Source organism: Pseudopodoces humilis, chromosome 3 (assembly GCF_049639895.1).
Source record: "Pseudopodoces humilis isolate 2021_Gansu_Grassland_sample_001 chromosome 3, ASM4963989v1, whole genome shotgun sequence".
NCBI classification, from domain to species: Eukaryota; Metazoa; Chordata; class Aves; order Passeriformes; family Paridae; genus Pseudopodoces; species Pseudopodoces humilis.
In genome coordinates this window covers 45,000,417-45,012,508 of record NC_142202.1, presented here as the reverse complement: position 1 = coordinate 45,012,508, position 12,092 = coordinate 45,000,417, and the positions used below count along the sequence as shown (strand labels likewise).

The following is a 12,092-nucleotide window of genomic DNA, read 5'->3' as shown; positions in this document are numbered from 1 at the left end:
GTGGAGTGAACCGCTTTAGGGGGGCATCTCCCGCCAGCTCGGCTCCCCAGCGGGAGCTGCAGGCCGGCCGGCTGCCCGCCTGGCACTTGCCGGGCGCTGTCACGGCCCGAGCACAGGAGCAGGGGGAGCCGGCAATCGCAGCCTGCCCGCGGCACTTCCCGGAGCGCCCTTGCGCCGCCAGCCCGGCGGAGCGGGGCGGGAGCGAGGCGGGGCGGGCGCTGGGTTGCCGGGGAGACGGGGGCGGGCGGCGCGGCGGGGCCGGGCAGGAACCTCCCGCCATGGGCTGCCGGGACGCTGTCAGCGGGATAAGAGCAGAGCGGGCGGCCGGGCGCGTCGGCTCTGGCGGGGAGAGGAGCGGGTAAGGGCGGGACGGGCACTGTCACGGCGGGGGGCTCGCCCGGCGGCACGGGGCCGTGGGAGGGCTCAGCACAGGCCCTGCCTGCGGGTTTCGGCGGGCCGAGGCCGGCAGCCGGGGCGGGCTGTCAGTGGCGCCGCTGTCGCCTGGAGATGCCGCTGGAGGCTCGGGGCAGCCCGGCGGCGGCAGCAGTAGGCGGAAGGGGCCGCCGGAGGTGGCGCGGGGGGGGGCCGGCCCGGCCCGGCCCGGGGCTCCCGGGCAGCGGCGGCGGCGGCGGCGGGAGGGGCCCGAGTGTTGCCGGGGCCCGAGTGTTGCCGGGGCCCGAGTGTTGCCGGGGCGGCGGCGGGCGCTCGGCGGCCCGGAGCGGTCCCTGCTGACGTGAGGCCTCGGCCTTTGCCGAAAGGCGCCGTTTAAGAACCCCGTGTGCGTGTCCAGGCGGTGCGTGCGAGTTCTCCTCCGCCCCCTCCCGTGTTGCCGGGATGCTGTGCGGGTGACCGAGCACTGGAACAGATTGCCCAGAGAGGTTGTGCAGTCTCCCTCGCTGGAGATGTTCAAGAACCGTCAATCCTGGGCCACGTGCTCTAGGATGGCCCTGCTTGAGCAGAGAGCTTGGAGCAGATGCCCCACTGCGGTCCCTTCTAGCCCGGCCCGTTCCCTGTGCGCTGCCTACGGTGGGCAGCGCTGTGTGAGGTGTTGGTGCAAAGCGCGAACACAAAGCCTTTGCTGTCAGCGAGGCGTGTGTTGCAGATAAGGATTGAAGAAAAGCAAATGTGGCTGTTCACGGAAACGCGATAGTGCTGGCGGACGTGGAATATGCAAGAGTCGCAGCATTTCAGCACCTGAAGTGCCCTTTTTGAAAAGCTTGCATCAAAATGAGTGGACAGAGGAGCGATGGGAACTCTTCTATATGTTCTTTGAGTGCGGGGAGACTGTTCAAAGATGCTTCTCCAAGAGAAAAGCAAAAATCTTAAAATTGGATATTGCCTGATATCTCCAGAGGAACTAAAGAGCTAGCTTTTACTAAGATCTGCAGTGAAGGGAGAAGGCAAGAGAAAAGGGTGCATCACTGGAAGTGAAAATAAAACTTCTTATGTAAGAGAAAGCAGAGCAATTGAAGAAATTCAGAAAAAAGATCAGATGACTGAATGTCATCGCCTAGGACTTGGAAAACTATCTAATGTGGTTACAAATGGGACTGGCTAAAGAAGAAAATCTGGATGGCAGACTTTTTTTTTTTTTTTTTTTTTCCTTCTTCTTGTAGTGCCCTGTGAATCAGTAAGACTTCATTATAGGAATCTACAGGGAACTTGGAGCTGGTGACACAAGCTTGTGTACTGTTTGTGTACTGTGATGAGGTGGTGGGACAACTATCTGTTCTATTCATGTGTATTGTAATCTGTGCTAACAGAAAAGAGGTATCTGTAACATTTAATGTTTCCTGAAGGAAGGATCAAATTTTGCTTGCTTGGACAAGAGACCATGTCTGCATAGAGCTTTTATCATAATGGAGCTACAGTGTGGTAAGGACTCAGGAAAATATTCTTGAGTCTCCTTTTCACCTGTATTTTAGGCTCTCAGACCAGTACTGCAAAGAAGAAAGCTTTCTCTCAGGTGCTTTAAAAAAATCCATGGTTTACTGGCTCTGGGAGTTTCTGGTGGATGTTTTGAATAGATTGAATGTAAAATAATGCTGCTTTCATATATTATCTTAGATAAGGAAAAAACCCCATTTTTTCCTAGGGTTTTAATTAAATTGTTCTTCCTTATTGTCCTTTGGACAGGGACTCTTGCAAGCTAAAACCATATAGTTTTCAATTCTTTATTTATAAAATCAAAGCCAGTTGCTAAAGGAAGTCAGTTGTCCTTTGGTTTATAAGACTGTATACAGATTTCTTGGCCTTATTGGATGTCACTCATTTCCTGCCTTCCCTTTCTCCTTGCCCTGTGAGTTTTTTTAGCCATACTCCAAGACAGCTTCCCATCAAAAATGTTTGATTGTAAGAAGTCTTTCTGTAAGATTAATAACCATTTATTAGGATTCTTCTTTGATGCTTCTTTTGCTTCCTCCTTTCTCGTAATCCCTGCTAGGGTTTTTCATGTGTTGCCACATCTGTTGGTAGTGCAGCTTAAAATAGTAGGGAAAGAGTCTGTGAGTACTTTGAACAATAGTATAGAATCTGTTGGAAAGTTAGATACTGGATGTGTAAACACTGGAAAAGAGAAACTGCATTCTTAACACTTATTGAAAGTAAGTTGCTGTTTTCGTATAGTTCTCTTTGCAGTCAAGCTCACAGAGCATAAGCAAACACTGTGATTCTATGAACTAGCACTTCAGGAAGCTCAGCTCTATATTTCTATTGTCAGTGATTTCTGTAACAGACCATGGTGCTTCCTTATTGGTATGAAATTGTACACCTTTGCAGCTGGTCATTTTGTATTTCCTTAATATCTGCAGAATTTTCCCGTTGCCATTGTGGTCTCTTTTCAAATAAGATAATATTGCCCGTGGAGGAAATCTGAAGCAAAACTAGTTTTGATACTTGTCTTTTGAGGGCAGAAAGGAGCAGGGGGAATGTAGGGTGAAATGATTACTTTGTAAGAGGGTTCTGCTGCACCTGGAAGCACTGTCCAGAACAGCTGTCACTGACAAACCAAACTTATACCTGTCTTATTCCTTTTTGAGGGGTTGTCAGGCCCTGTGGGCTTCCATAGCTAAGAACTGTAGTAGCTGTTGCATGAGGTGTCACTACTTAATCTTTTTTGCTATGCTTGTTGAAAAATTGGATTGTATTGTTAGAAAAGGATCGTAATATGCAGTGGAGGGAGGCCTTTATATATTTGCCTGGCATTACTTTGTCTCTTGCTTTGTTTTCCAGTTAGAAATGGTTGTGAGAATATCAGGTACTTTGGCAAATTATTGCTTGTTGAAGCTTCACAGGCCTTTAGATAGTATCAAGTAATTGAGCTGTTGTCATGGCAGTTGTTGGTTCCTGTGACAGCCCTGATCTGAGGATGGTACACCTGGGACAAGTTCAGGTAGAAGAGACTTGAGGTTCCTTCTGTTGTGTGATTTGGACTGGTTTGTCTGAGCTTGCTAAGCTGATTGAGCAGCTTGTTACTGCTGAAGAAGGAAATCTCCCTCCTACAGCCTTCCCTCACTGACAGTGACAAGTGTCAATGAATATGGCGATTTAACAACAACAAATCCAGCTGTGAAAGCTAGTTTTCTGCAAAGCTGTCACAGTGGGCCACGTCAAGAAGTAACTGGATGAGTGCAGTGCTGGAGATGAGAGGAGGAGAAGAGTTGCTGGGGAGGATCAGAAGCACCTTCATGCTAGTCTTGAGTTGTCAGGTGTGCTGAGCTGTCTTGTATAACTCTACCTTAGCTGCATTTTGGGACATGGGGGCTTTTACTGAGGTTCAGCAGGGTTTCTGATCCAGCTGCTATCGTCTGTTGAGAAGAACTAATAAAGCAGTATGGTATGTGCCATATCAGGTTTTCTTTTCCTCTGTTCAGATTCAGGTCTTGCATTTGAACAAGACTTTGAAATTAGTGCAAGGTGAAGTCTTGCTTTCAGATGGAGCGCTCTATACAGAAGTGAAACTGGAATGTGTGATTGGAAAGGAGAAGGCTATGTGTAGTCTTGAAGTTTTTTCTAGCTGTAAGCTATTAGCTCTTTGATTCATGTTTGTAGCCTGGGATCCGATTAAAATCTTTTTCTGGGAGGTCAGGTTTTTTTGTACCAGTTATTTAAGTAGACGTGTGAATCTTCAGTGTGATTTTTAGGTAACTATGTTGTGTGAAGATGCAGATTAAATTTGATGCTGAGTAAGACAGCAAGATGGAAAAAACCCTGTGAAATTCCTTAGCTTATGTATGTTGAGGAAGGGATAGGTGGGTAATACTGTCATACATGTAGTGAAGTCCTGGAATAGCACTGTGTCCGGGTGCCTGCACCTGCTGGAACTTCTGCTGTCTCCTTATTTTGGATATTCTCTAAAGTTCTCCTAGCTTTTTTTTTTAATCACTGCTGCACATTTAATCTTCTTCATGTTCTGTACCTCATGGACTTTGTGATTTTTGTGTGTTACCAGAGAGCCAGTGTTTCTATTCTGCTTCTGTCTTTGTTTCTTGGTCAGCTTCTCCCCCATTAAATAACTCCCTACTGCCTGCTCTTACTGTGGGTGAGATTTTGCAGTGACCATGCAGTGGGAAGCACTGAAAGGGTTGTCTTCTGCTCTTCTGAGCTTGTGTAGCTTCCTGCAGGCATCTGGGGCTTGCTCTGTGACACTTGTTTTTGTATGGGTTTATTGAGCCATGTGGTGCTGAGGCACTGTGGGAATTACTCTCACTTACACGGTGAAACAGCTTTTCTGCTCTTCCTGGATAATTTAGAAGGTGAAAAGTGGAATGGAATTCATGAATGGTGCTTTGCAAAAGATAGTGCAAGAGTAAAAAGATGGTAGAAGACTCCTGCCTGTTAGATTGTGTCTGTCAGATGCTTGCTCAGCCACTCTGACAATCTCAGCTAATTCTCATCTTTATGAATTCTTCTCTTTTTCTTCTCATGCTCTCTTTTCCTATGCCCAGAAAGCTGAGCTCCTTGGCTTCAGTTAGAAGTTATCACCATGCTCCATGGAAAAGTATGGGATCATAAAGTACTAATTGTGCGGTGGGAGGAGGGGGTTTCTGATTTTTTTCAGCTTTTGACAGTAAAGAAAAGCTTTTCTGTTTTCTCAAGAGAAAATTGGGAAGATGAAATATTAGGAATTACTGTCAGGTAATGCCAAATGCAAGGGTTTGCTGGAAGTATTAAAACTGATGTTAACTTCTGTGCAATTTTATTTCAGCAAACACTTGACATCATCTATTTCTCTTTAGTATTGTGGAGGCATTTTCCAAAGATTCATGTTCTTGGGGGAATAAATAACAAAAAGAATGTATGTAGATCTGTTAATTTCATTAAGCTACTGATTTAGACCTTAGTGGATTAACTAAAAGATGGGGAACGAGTAATGGAAACATCAAAGGGATGAATAGCTCTCATTGCCTTAATTCTTGAAAAATGTGAATTAGTAAGGAAAATATTTAAGATTTAGAGCAAGAAATGTTCCTGATAGTTTTTAATTCTCTTGCAGGACCTGATAAAAATCCAGCAACATAATAACTATCAGATTTCAAAAGTTGGCCTCTGTCTGTTTTGATTCACTAGTTCAAACAGACTGAAATAGTCTTAAAATTAACTAAAAAAGTGCTAGTCTTTCTGATGGAAGGAAAGGGAGTCTAACAATGCCAGTTTCCAAGAACTGAGATCAAATGTTCTTATGACTTGCTGTAGAGAAAATAAATGAAAAGCCCTTGAGTATAAAACGGTGTGCTACGTGACTATTACCATTTTTCTTTGTATTACTTGCATCTTTTGATGATATGGGGAGATTTGAGTCACTGAGGAATGTGTAGTTTCATTTTTTATTTGCATGTTTCAATTAAGCAGAGTTCAAAGGAAAGCAGAAAAGTTTCTTTATGTGTCTGACTGTATAGAGGAAACGCTGGGGGGGAAGTGTGGGTGTATTTTCCACTCCAGAAGGTACTCCTAATTACTCCAGAACTATTTTTAGAAGCCTAAATTACATCAGTTGCAAAGCCAATTTGATTATTGGAGTCCCACTACGTCCTTAGCATTTGCAGCAAAAAATTACCATATGATGTTTGCTTACTGAAAATGCTACTTGGCTACAGAGGTACCTTCATCTGGCATATTTCATGCATCTCAGTAGTGTAAAATCTTTTTTTGTGTGTATTCATGAGTGATGCACATTTATAATTGGGGACTATCTAGTTTGGCACTATTCTTTTCTCTGCATTGTGGATGGATTAAAGGTTTTCTCTGGTGATTCAGCATTTTGTTAAATGTTTGTCTATCTCTATAATAGGTACACTGGGAAACGTCATATTTTTGGTCATTATTATGTGTAGTAAAGTGTAATTATTAATCATAATTTTTCTGTTGGAGTCTGTACTCCTTGACTAATTTGGAGTGCTGCTTAAGCTTCAAAAATAAATTACAAATCTGAGCTGTTCCTTATTTACATTCCCGTTGGAGAAAAACTATGTAAAGTGAGATGATGTGAGTCATTTTGCCTGTACTTATCTGGAATGTTGACTGGGTCGTCTGGGTCCAGCTCAGTGCAAGAGGGGCAACTGAAACAAATGCCTCTTTGCTGTAGAGCCCAGAAGAGATACAGGGTATGCTTCCCTAACACCACCAAAGCTGTTTTCACTTTGTAAAGAAGCTGGCATACTGAGCTTAACAGGAATAGCAGTGTGTATAACTCTCAGATATTTAGGTGACTTTTTAAATTGCCACTTTTAGAAGTGTTTACCTGCTGTTTTGTCTGCATCTGATTGCTAATAGAAAATACCAACTTCACTGACCTGTTTTAAAGATTCAGAAGTGGAATTAGTCTATGGCCCTTTTATGACCTTTTTTTAAAAAAAACTCTGATCATTTATCTTCCCCTCTTATTTAATTGTTCTTAGTGGATACTTTAGTCACAATGTCAAAACTTATCTTAAGCACTTTGTACGTACTAATCGTCTAACTACTAAGCTTTCATTTAGTAAAGCTTTTACTCTTTCATATCCCTTCAGCAAAAGTGCCTCAAGCACTCAAGAGTACTCAAATCTTTACTTATTTTCTTTCTCCAGGTATTGGTACAATCAAAGTGTATAAGATCATAAGTTACAAAAAGTTTTGTGCGATCCTCTAGATCACGACTCGAGCAGACATTTGTTGTTCAAAATGCTGGGTGGTCTGCATGCTTGTAGTGTGGCCAAGCTATAGTCCCAGAGACCATACTGTCTCCAGTACTGTGGATTAATGTAAGACCATATCACCAAGTCTTGTGACTTACCTGTCATAGTAGACTGCTGCTTTCCTTTTAATTTGCAGTTTGTGGAGGGTAGTCTGGGTCTTTAGATTTAGTTGTTACTGTGCAGCCATGACTGCTTGCTTGCAGTCTATTCTGCGGTTAAAGTATCAAAGCTAAAATATGGAAGAAGGTATTTGGGAGTATTATTTGTATATATTTTAGTTTAGGGAAGAACTTGTTAGCACTCTGAGTAGTGTTCAGGACAAGGCTCACTTAGGAGCATTGCCTTGCCACTGTCAAATTTTTACAGATGATCTTCATCCTTCATTTTTCTTTTTTAAGAACTTACTGGTCTTTCATAAATTCTGCCTTGTGGTGGAGTATTTGTCAGTTCCTTCCTTTAGTACCATGTATTTGCAGAGGTGCTGGCCTCTGACACTCTAGATAAAGATCTGAAAGAGACCTTCAACTCCACTACCAAAGCTTGTTGCCATAGTTTTCATGGTATTGGTAGCACCATTGTATCCTGTAGTGCTTTTTAGCTGATGCCCATGAAAGCAGGCATATTTGTTTTTGACACAGTTAATGGTGCAATGATTATCTTTGAAGGCTCCCAGCTTTCCCCATGACTCCTGTAAGGAATGCTTATTCTCCATGCCTGTATGCAGTGGTTTGAAATATGAAAATTTGAAGTTAACTGGAATGGATTTAATTTGGCTAACAACTACGTTGTAGTTAATGATTTTGGATAGTATAAGACCACAATCAGCATAAACTTGAGTATAGCATATGTACAGGGCTAATGTATAACTTGAGTGTAGGTGGTTGTTTGAGAGCCTGTCTTTCATTAGTGTTATACTTTTTATCTTGTTAGATGAATCATCTCTTTTTTTTTCTTGGTTTCAGGCTTGACAAGAATGTATTCACAGGTGTTTGATATTGTTTGATGACTAAATAAAATTCCACACGAAGTTGAGAAGCTGTCTCAAAGCACTTGTCTAATATGCAGCTAGACTGTGGCAATCTTTGCCATTGGCTCCGTCTCAGTGCTCAAAAGGAGGAAATTATTGTTAATCTGTTAACTTGTAAAGGAATACTGTTTTTCATAACTCAAGGCAGAACCTGAGAACCTGCCAAATTTTCGCAAGAAAAAAATGTCCCAAGATGATGCTTTGGAAACTGTTGAAAAGAAAAACACGACCCGGGGGGGGGTGGTGTGTGTGTGTAAGAATAATGTGCACATGTTGATCTGAGATACCTGTGAGTAATGGTTCTATCATTTAGAGCCAGTTTCACCAATACTTTTGCTAGGCAAGTGAAATTCTAGAAACAGTCATGTTGGGGAGAGCAGACATAAACACCCAGAGGTCAGAATATATCACAGCAGGCTGATTAAACTCTAGCAAGTACATTATATGTTACATTTAAAAAAAAATACTCTGATCAAGTTTTGGAAGAGTAGTCTGCAACAGTCTTTGTGCCCAAATACATTACACAGGAGTTTGATTTCAAGCTATCAAAAAAACCTGAGACCTGAAAATCCATGGGAAAGTATAAATTTGGATTAAGCAAGGGTTTGGCTTTTTCTTTCTTATTTCACTGTGTGGTACATCACAGGTCTGGGTCTTGATCAGAAGGATGACAGCTCTGAAACTTGTTTCTGAGAAGGTGACCTGCCTGCACCTGCTGTAATGCCTCTGTGTATCTCAAAGTGTCTGTAGCCTTGGGTATGCTTGCTGACTTGTTTTTATAAATACATATATGGCAAGTATTTTGGAAAGCACCAGTTTCTTTTATTTGAACAAACCTGGCTTATCGTTTGTCTGATTTAATTTGGTTTTTTCCCTTGGCATTCCTATTCTGCATGAGGAAGAGCTAGTTTAGCCCTCATGTCTGTTCCCTAACCATACACAATATGAAAATGTGTATTTTATTTCTATAAGAACTATTTTTTTCAGTAAACACAGATAATTCCTTTAATTATTTTTTTTTCAGTATAAGATACAATGCTTGCACATCCAAAAGAGATTGAATATTTCTAATTCTCAGATTGTATAAGCACTGAGCTTCATGGATTAAATTTTTAATACCATGACAGTAGAAAACAAATAAACAACACTTGTAGAGGGCTTAAAATACTTGGAGAAGCAGGACTCTGCAAAACAAATTCAGTTGTTGCAAGACAAACATCCCTCTTAAGTGAGATGGGATTTAATATATGAAGTGTCAATATGAAGATTATACAGCCATAAACACTTGTGTATACTGAAACAACATTACTCTGATGGTCTCACCATACTTTTGAGGTTCATTAAAATAATACTTGTTTACTGTGCTATGCACTTGACATACTTCCCTGGCTTGTTAAAAGGACAGTGCATGTGTTGTTTATCCAAACATACCAAGCATTTTTTTGTTTTCACCTTTTTCTTTGTTCTGGGGGGAGGGACTCTGAATAGCTTGTTCAGAAATAATGGTCTAGTGGATTACATGCAAGGCTAAAAGCTGGATACTGGACTCCTTGATGAAATCAAAGACTTGGTCAGAAATAGTACTTCGTCAAAACAAAATTATATTTATCATAATACCTGTATGTTAAGAGGTTGTTTTTTCATGTGCAATGGCTTAGTTGGAGCAATATGTCTGCTCCATACATGCTGCTTAGTATGGAACAGATTTTATGCTTCTGTAACCACAAATAGTTAATAAATAATTGCAGAGGACAGAGCAGAAAGTGGTTGAAGATATTAAGCAGGAGGTCTTCTGTGGAGCTGGAGTGTTGTCTGGTATGTCTGTTTTGAGAATGAACCAAACTTTAAAGGTCTTGGATTTGCTCTTGTTTGCTCATGTTTTTGGCTGAGTTGTTGGATGGTTAGCAAATGTTCACTGTGTTTTGTAAGCTATTCTTTTGGCTGATTGCCCTGCATCAGCAATGCAAAGCATCAAAGAGTCTCAAGCTTTCTGAGAAGCTCTGCTGAAACGGCAGGTTCCTGTTTTCTTTCTGTGTGTTGCTCCTGCTGTGTATGTAACCTATTTTGGCAATGTCAGCTGGTTATTTCTTTCCAGCTTGTGTGAAGTTTTGAATCATATCAAAAGAAAAGGAAGAATGCTGATCTCAGTGATGCATTACTTTGAGCTTTTACTTGCATTTTCCCACCACATACAGATTTCAAGGCAGCACTGCGCTTCTCTTTTCATTCCAGGCCACACTAGATATCTATTTCTCTATTGCATGTCCTCCTGCACTTTCTTTTCCTCCCCAGTTTGCACAGAGGATTTCATTCTTAGTCTAATTGTTAGTGAATTGTTAGTGAATTCCTTTAACCAGACAATTAAATTGCTGTCTGGCACTTATAAGCTAAACTTAGTTTCTGCAATAAGCCTGACAATCTTTGCTACAATAGCAGAAGCCTCTTGTGGAATGTCTTAGTGTTAATAACGTGCCGATGCTCTTTATTATGTATGTATCCTCTGCTAATAAAAGCTTGTGCTTAAATTGAAAGTTGAACCCCAGACTAAGTCTTATGAAATAATGATAGATAGATTAATGTTAAAATCCTTGAAAAGGTAATGAGCATGCTCTCCAGAGCATAAATGTTAAGTACAAGCAATGAGGCTGGGATAAGTATTTGCTAATTGAAATGAACACTGTATAAACTAAATGTAGTGTTTGTTGGCCAGAGGTGACTTGTATATATACTTCATTCTACAGAATTGTTAAGAAGGCTGCAAGTTTTGAACTGGAGTCCAAAAAAACTTGATTGCCCAATTATAGAAATGAAGGGGTTTTTTTCAAAGCATTAATTTTAATAGGTGCTGAAAAAGCAACTTCATTGTATTCTGTACTTAAAAGGGCTTGTAGCCATGCCATAGCTGTCAATGTTTGTCTTATCTGAAACAGAAAACTAGGGAAGGTAAATAAATGAACAACTTAATGTGGCTATATGTTATCTAGTTCTCTTTTCCTCCTGCTATAGCTGTTGGGCAACAGTTTCTGAAAGTAATAAACTACTATTATGGGCTTTTGACTTAGTACTGTATTTCATTAAGATGCTGCTGTTTACTGGGCATTCCAGGCCTTTCTGGGCAAATTGCTGAAAACATAATTAAGGAAAAGGCCCAGTTCACTCTAATATACACACTGCTAGTTCTGACTCTGTGTCTTTGTTCCATTTTCTTCTTTCCACAAATTCTGTTGTTGTTAGAGATAACAAGTAATCATTAGCACAATGCAAATTTAGTGTATTAATGATTCAGTATTCAAGATAGGTAAATTGGTCTTACTTTTGAGTTCCATTCTTTCAAGGACAATTTTGATATTTTCTTTCGAAGTCCACCAAAGTAGAAGACAGTCTTACACTTGAAGATGCTCAGTTGATTAGCAACTTCATAAAAATGGAAAGAAGTTCAGAAAAAATACAATTTTCAACTGCAAGAAATTAATTTCTACCGCAATAGTAAGTAGGAAGTAACTGCCTTGAGAGGTGGTGCAGAAAGGGGCCAGAGGGCAGACATGATACAGGTTGAATTACGAGTATGATGCAAAGATGGGCATGAAAAGGGCAGAAGAATACCAGAATTATTCACAGTTAAGTGATTTTTTTTTGTGTGTTTCTTCCTTTTATAAATAAATACTATATAGTAGAGGTGATTTTTATGAAATATGATAGTCATATTCATCTAACAGAAAAAATGGCTTTCTTTTTGCTTTTTTTTTTTTTTTTAAGAGCTGGCTATGTGAAACCCTGACACATAGTGTATTTCAGAACTGTGAAATTGTTAATGTCACACTGGGACTGTGTACTGCACTCTAGTAGGTTTCTTTCTGCTCTCATGCAGCTTAGTTAGGTTATAATACCAACTG

The 12,092-nt window shown here is 41.1% G+C and overlaps 1 protein-coding gene across 1 annotated transcript in view; it reads left to right on the top strand.

Annotated features, from left to right (window-relative positions):
- The first annotated feature begins 286 nt into the window (after positions 1–286).
- LOC102112723 (guanine nucleotide-binding protein G(I)/G(S)/G(O) subunit gamma-4) overlaps positions 287–12,092 on the top strand; it is a 94,213-nt gene continuing 82,407 nt past the window's right edge. Inside the window, exon 1 of the mRNA XM_014263509.2 lies at positions 287–358. The gene's annotated coding sequence lies outside the window, so the exon portion shown is untranslated. The remainder of the gene's footprint in view (positions 359–12,092) is intronic.